Source organism: Haliotis rufescens, unplaced genomic scaffold (genome assembly GCF_023055435.1).
Source record: "Haliotis rufescens isolate VD_foot unplaced genomic scaffold, xgHalRufe1.0.p SCAF_10, whole genome shotgun sequence".
Lineage (NCBI taxonomy): Eukaryota > Metazoa > Mollusca > Gastropoda > Lepetellida > Haliotidae > Haliotis > Haliotis rufescens.
Window position 1 is genome coordinate 4965268 of NW_025963780.1, and position 8065 is coordinate 4973332.

An 8065-nucleotide genomic window follows, 5' to 3' on the forward strand; every position below is an offset into this window, starting at 1 on the left:
CTGCATTTGTAACTAGGCACATGTAACCCCGCACCTGTAGACTGCATTTGTAACTAGGCACATGTAACCCCGCACCTGTAGACTGCATTTGTAACTAGGCACATGTAACCCCGCACCTGTAGACTGCATTTGTTACTAGGCACATGTAACCCCGCACCTGTAGACTGCATTTGTAACTAGGCACATGTAACCCCGCACCTGTAACTTGGCACATGTAGCTCCGAAACTCTAGTCTGCATCTGTTACAAGGCACATGTAGCCCTGCACCTGCTGCCTGCACATGTAATCCCGCATCTGAAGCCTGCATCTGTAACTAGGCATATGTAGCCCCGCACCTGTAACCTCGTGTTTGTAACCAAACACGTCGGTCACCAATTACATGTAGACATGCACCTTGAACATTATGACTTTTGACATAAACCCAAATAGCAACTTGTTCTAATGTGTGCGACAATAGTTAGTCCCTTCATAATCAATACTTATTATTTTTAATAAAGTTTAATTACCCTCAAAATATGTTGAAACATGACTTATTGAGGCTATATAGAATACCATCTGGTTGAGAGGAGATACAGTGTGGCCAATGCTGGCAGTAAATGAAGACTTAATGGGTATTTGGTCAGACTCTGTGACTTTGGTGGTCCGTCTTCCCTTAACGGATGGGCGTGGCCCAGGTCTGTCTGGTCCAGACGCTATTATTTACATGTGCCTAGTTACAGATGCAGGCTTCAGATGCGGGATTACATGTGCCTAGCTACAGATGCAGGCTTCAGGTGTGGGCCAACATATGCCAAGTTACAGATGCAGGCTACAGGTGCGGGGTTAAAGGTGTCAGGTTACAGATGCAGGCTACAGGTGCGGGGCTACATGTGCCAGGTTACAGATGCAGGCTACAGGTGCGGGGCTACATGTGCCAGGTTGCAGATGCAGGCTACAGGTGCGGGGCTACATGTGCCAGGTTACAGATGCAGGCTACAGGTGCGGGGTTACATGTGCCAGGTTACAGATGCAGGCTTCAGGTGCGGGGTCACATCTGCCCGGTTATAGATGCAGGCTACAGGTGCGGGGCTACATCTGCCCGGTTACAGATGCAGGCTACAGGTGCGGGGCTACATGTGCCAGGTTGCAGATGCAGGCTACAGGTGCGGGGCTACATCTGCCCGGTTACAGATGCAGGCTACGGGTGCGGGCTTCATGTGCCAGATTACAGATGCAGGCTACAGGTGCGGGGCTACATGTGCCAGGTTACAGATGCAGGCTTCAGGTGCGGGGTTACATGTGCCAGGTTACAGATGCAGGCTTCTGGTTTCATGATTTCGTTGTCGAATTAAAATGTAAGCATTGACTGTGGCAATCCTTAATTAAACAAATACACCTAGGCCAAACGTAATAGTCCATTTTAGTGCTATATAATCATACATTTGGATCAGACGATAAATGAAGAAATCAAATATTTGGAAGATTTCGCAATTGTTAAATAAACAAAATAGCTTTTTCCTAAAGCAAAATTATACCCTTGACCTGGAACGCGCAGTGACCCGGATCTTCCATCAAATACATATTGTTTGTCGACATCCCTTTCCTCATTTGCCTCAGGGCTCTCCTATAACGCAAGCGGATATAAAAACTCATACTTGATTGGCCGATGACGTCATAACCAGTCTCACAGACATACGTACATGTACTTACAGTTTCCTAGAACTTTCAAACCGCGGTTGGTACAAGAGGAAATGGAATCTAATGAGGTACGTTTTATATAAATCTGAGTATACATCCACAGTCCCTATTGGACTTGACGTTATTAAAATGTTATGTCATTCTTAGCAACTTGCTTATAAACCTCCGGGGCGGTCGGGTAGCCTAGCCTAGATAATCTTCTTTATCTCCAAATAAGTTGTTTTCATAAGGTACATCTGTAACTATTTAATCTTCCCAAAGTACCCTTCCTTGCCTTTCTAAAACAACATCGTAAAGAAGCTAATGAGTCTTCTTAATTACAGGAAGACTATACCATTATAACAATAGGTAAACTCAATCAGCCATGACAACTCTCTGTAGCTGTTTTGGCATGTAGACGTTTTGGCATGTAGAAGTTTTGGGAGTGAACCGGTTAAAGCATTCGCTCGTCACGCCGAAGACCCGGGTTCGATTCCCGACATGGGTACAATGAGTGAACCCCATTTCTGGTGTCCCCCGCCGTGATATTGCTGGAAATTGCTAAAAGCGGCGTAAAACCATACTCACTCACTATAAAACTCCAGTGACGTCATGATTTTGTCATTTGATGTTTGTCTTCGATAAAACTCTCGTGACGTGAGCTAATATCCTTCTGTTCCAGGACTATTCCACAGCATTTTGGGTTCAATGTCGCGTACAAGATTATTCCACTTATATAGTGACGTGCATGCACGTGCGTGTGTGATTGCTTGTAATAGTCTAATAGACTGAGTTCAAAATCAGATTTTCTCATGACTTGAAGCCACCTCTGTGCCTGTCTCTCCTTTAGGATATGTAGGACTCTGATGTAGAAGGGCGGTCGGGTGGCCTAGTGGTTAAAGCGTTTGCTTGTCATGTCGGAAACCCGCGTTCGATTCCCCACACAGGTACAATATGTGATGACCATTTCTGGTGTCCCCCGCCGTGATATTGCTGGAATATTGCTAAAAGCGGCGTAAACCCATACTCATTCAATTTGTCAACTTTTAAAACTTGTCCCCATTAATAACCAGGTGGACGGACGGGAGGACGGGCGAACACCGTTCCTATATCCCCCGCTCCACTTCGAGGCGGGGCATAAAAACCTCCTCAGAAAGGTTTCCTTGTTTGTTGTTTGTTGTTTAACGCCGCTCTTAGCAACATTCTAGTTATAGACTGTTAAGGCGGCGTTAAACCCAACTCACTCACTCACTCTAGCTATAGAACGGAAGTCTGTAAATTATCGTTATTGGAACCAGTCAATTCACTGGACTGACACATATCATGACCATAGACCGACGCAATGGGGATACGATGATAGACATCAACCAAGTCCAAGCTGATCTTTACTCTCACGAACGATCCTAACATTTACATTTTATGATCCCTTACTTGTTTTGAGGAGCATATATCACTGACACAACTATGTCTGTTGCGATGAGGGGGCACGGGTGGTCCAGTCGTCTAAGGCGCCACAATTCGCTGTGCAGAATTGCGTCCCTTGGGCACGCCAGAAACCTATGATTGTGGGTTCGAATCCCGATTCGCCCCGATTATGTTTCTAGGTTTGCCAGCACCATACCCGTGCTCGTGGGTTTCACCGAAGTGGTAAACGTCTGAGACTTGCATCACTTCGGGCTTTCCTCCCACATCAAGCTGTCACGCCGCGATATAACTGGAATATTGTTTAAAGCGGCGTTAAACCATACTCACTCCCTCACTCACTGTTGCGATGCTCCCAGTGCAAGATGGAATCAGAATGTCGGCAAACAAAACTTGCCGTGTGTTGACTGTAAGTTGTTTTATTGTTTAACGGTAGACGACATACTGCAAGGCCGACGCGGGACTTCCTGATCAACACTATGAACATGCCTGTATTGCCATGGCCTTCGTGTTCTCGTGGTATGAACCCCATGGAACATTTGTGGAGGTCATCTTGACAGGGATATTAGAGGGCGACCGATACCACCCGTCAACAAATTAAACAGATAACTTGATGAATCAATTAATTTATTTTAAATGTGGACGATGTTCAGTGAACGAAATGAGTCTTGTATGCAATTACATTACTTTAGCTATGCGAAAGAAAATTACCCGTGTGAAGGTGTACAGAATGTGACTATATGACTCAATGAACACGCCTCTTCAATGAAGATAATGGGCAAAGTGAAAACACCTGCAAAATAATAATCGTTTGTTTCCTAAGAACAAGCAGTTCAGCTTGTACAGCCATGTATCTTGCCTACCACCATGCATCTGGTTTTAACTGCGATGATGGAGTAGAATACATATAGTATCAATGAAATAAAGTGTTGAACAGGATTCTTGTGTTGCTTATAATTATCACAATAAAGCTTCCGTGATGATTGGAATTCTTTAGCACGATGAAGATGAGATGATACAAAAACATGTAAATATGTATGACCCCCCCCTCCCCCGACACACACACACACACACACACAGACACACACACTTTCACACACACACTTTCACTCACACACACACACACACACACACACACACACACACACACACACACACACACACACACACACACACACACACACACACACACACACACACACACACACGCACGCACACACACACAACACACACAACATGCACTCACACGCACACACACTCACACACACAACACACACACAAAACGTACACAACACGCACACACACACCTTTGGGGAACTAGACTAGTCTTCTGTGCCTGCTAATAGCTATCGGGTGATTACAATGTGTCACTTTGCTGACTTTGTGTCATCCTTCATCCATTAAATTCCTACTTCTTCAAAAGAACAAAGAAATAGCAGGTGTTTCTCAGTGGGGAATAAGTTTATTTCAAAAACAGCAGACTTTCAGTTTGACAGGCATATAACAGGAAACAGGTATAAATCCTCCAATCATTACCAGGACATATTGCTTGAGTATTTTTATGAAAAGAATTTAAAGCACAACCTATCACTCATTCCAGATCATTAGAGAGCAGAAATATTCTTTGGCACATTGTGAGAATTTCTATTTATGAGGAAGTTTACAAGGCAAAAGAGCCAAGAAGATCCGGGTGTGTATTAGTCATCAGTAGCACATGCTATGCTTGTCTAATCCCAATTGCGTGAAACGATGCTCATGATATCGATCACTGGATTGTGTGGTCCAGACTTGATTATATGCAGACTATCGTCATGTATTGCTGGGTGCGGCGTCACACAACAAGCGAACATTATATTTAGGATATCTTACATATTTTCTCATTGCTATACATTATGATTATTGCTTCACTGAATGGTTTAGTGTGATCTCTGGTGAAAAACAAGGATGAGTATTATAACCAACACTTTATGCTCTGTTTTATCAATGAATGAGATTAATTCTTTTATGTGGTATCCGAGTGGAAAACAAAATGTACATTGCACCTGGCGACCACTCACCGCAGAAAATGTTTACAAATTGATTTACAAAATTGAAACTAGCTAAACATTCTAGAAAGACGAAAATTGTCCTTGTAATTGATAAACATGACTTTTCTGATTTTGTTTTTAAATGGTCTTGCACCAATATACTTTATTCTCCAATGGACAAACACCTAGGTTTGTCGGTTAATGAGTTTTAGAATAGAATGTTGCTGCAAAATAGATTGGAAAATCAGCTAGTTGAGCTTTATCTGTTATCATGTAAAGGTCAGAACGGAGTATCTGTACACAAAAAAGCGAAGGGGTTTGCATAGCTTCCACTCCCATTCAAGTTCAAGGCTAGCCTGACATTAAGCCCAAGAAATAAAGTTATCTTATTTAAAAAACTACGTCTATAAAATATATAAATATGAAATGGATCCTCGAACAACACTTAATTCCTAGTTCTTGTTTGTTTGTGGGTTGTTTAACGCTGCATTCACAATATTCCAGATTATATGACGGCGGTCTGTTAACAATCGTGTCTGGACCAGACAATCTAGTGATTGACATCATGAGCATCGATCCACGCAATTTGGATGCGATGACATGCATCAACCAAGTCAGCGAGCCTGACCAACCGATCCCGTTAGTCGGCTCTTACAACAAGCATAATCGCCTTTTACGGCAAGCATGGGTTGCTGAAGACCTATTATATCACGTGTCGTCATGGGTCTCTAATTCCTAGAACTGAGGCGATCTTGCCCTATCATTCCGAGTTCGAGTTGGATTCATTTCTTAAACGACTGGGCTACCTGTGTCCACCTCTAATTCAGAGGTCAACGGTTTGTCAACATGATATGGAAACAGACACACTTCAATGACGAAAAATTTAGAAATGACCACACTTGCACTGTGGTATCAAGAGCGTTTACCAATAGCCAAATCGATATGAGTCAGTGAGTGAATGAGTATGTTTTTTCGCCGCTTTTAGCAATATTCCAGCAATGTCACGGGGTCATCGGAAATGGGCTTTAAACATTGTAGCCATGTGGGGAATCGAACCCGGTCTTTGGCGTGACGAGCAAACGCTTAACCAATAGGCTACCCGCCGCCCCTAATCAATATGAAAAGCGAGATTAGTTTGACGCCACTTTGAACTGTATATTCAAAAGTATTTCACGGCGTTTCAACGAAAAGGGGGGGAAATATATAACATACTAAAATTTAAAACTCAATTTAAAACTCGACACAAAGTGTTACGTCGCTGTAAATACAAAGTAACAAACCAACTCGAAAAGTACTAGTCTGGATTTGCTAGTTTGATCTCAGTGAACAATACAAAATGTACTTTACAGGAGGTAATTTGTCGGCACTTTCAACATTCAAAAATAAAACTAAGTCTAAATTGACATAGCAGAAACAGGCTTTAGGCATTATGCACCTGTTCTCACCTGTCGTCAAGGTGTCATAGGTCATGGACATTCAATTTGATCTACTTACACCTGGTTATGCCCTGTTTCACAATACTCTGTTTTATTCACATTTTTACACACCTTTACTTGTAAAAAGGCATAAAAACCTTTAATACGCTGTATTTGTGCCAAGGCCCAATTAGTACTTATTGAGTTGTTCGAATATTTACATATTTTGTATATTAACTGCATTTATTTAAGATCTGAGGTCGAAAAAACAGGTTTTTTTCATTTTCCGTGAGTACTTTAGTATATGTTCACGACATTCAAAAAGCCTACGACATGGACTTAACCTGTCGGGTCATCAACGGGGAATCTGGGATTCGAACCCATGGTCTGTGGAACCTTCTGCTGCACTTGACTACCCGTACCTTCATTTGTCAATACTTCATTTCCTCGTCTTGCATGGCGTAGACGAAAGTGAAGGCTAACCCCAGTAGTGCAGAGACCAGGTGCTTCTCAACATGATCCAGCACTACACAATAGGGTTACTCCTTACAATACATGGGACATCTGCAGCTCGCACCTGTTATTTGTCATAGGCTATTTCACATAGGTTGTTTCCAAACAGTGATGAAAAGAGAGAACTTGTAGAATCAATAATGTTTTGTGATGAAAGAAATATACTTGACGTAATGACTATATACTTGAAAAACGTTCTGTGATGCTACACGAGCGAAATTGGTCATCCGCACCACCGCCTGCATCTGCAGCAACACGTATTTCTTCTCATGCATCAGAACTTGTTTACTTGCGGAGGTGCATTTTAATTTTTTGCAAGTCAGAAATTGCACAGTTTTCCAAACAATGAATATGATGAAAAGAGTTGTGTCAACGAATCAAGTTTTATTGATAAAACGAACTTGGCGTAATGTCTATACATCAAATAGTTTACAGGTTTTGTGATACTACAAAAATACAAAGAATATCTGCCTCTACCCCTTCATTTGCAGAATCGTATTCTTGTTGACAGAACGTCTGCCCTGATAGCGTGGCTCGGGTGTTCAATCCTCGGATCATGACCCTCATACCAAACGACGTTAAAAGATAGCTCTTGTTGTAATTACCCTGCCTTGCACTTACATAAACAGGCCGCCTCCGTGGTCTAGTGGTAGAGTGTCCGCCCGGAGAGTGGAAGGTCCGGGGTTCGATCCCCGGCCGCGTCATACCAAAAGGTCGTTAAAAGATGGTACTTGTTTTTACCCTGTCTGACGCTCGGCATTAAGGGGCTAAAACAAGGACTGGTCGGCTCGGAGTCAGTATACTGTGTCTGAGTGGAGTATTCATGTTAAACTGTGTCATGGTTCATCGTTTGTCTTGCACTATAAATTAGTCCGGACTAGTACAAGCAGTAACTCACGTGCATGCAAGCCTCTACATAAATATAAGTGCAATAATCTTGAACGCGATTTAAAACTCCATACCACCTGATCTCACCTTCACTTACAAATACATGCAACTGTACAAGGAAAAGATATAAATGTGTGTCCGTGA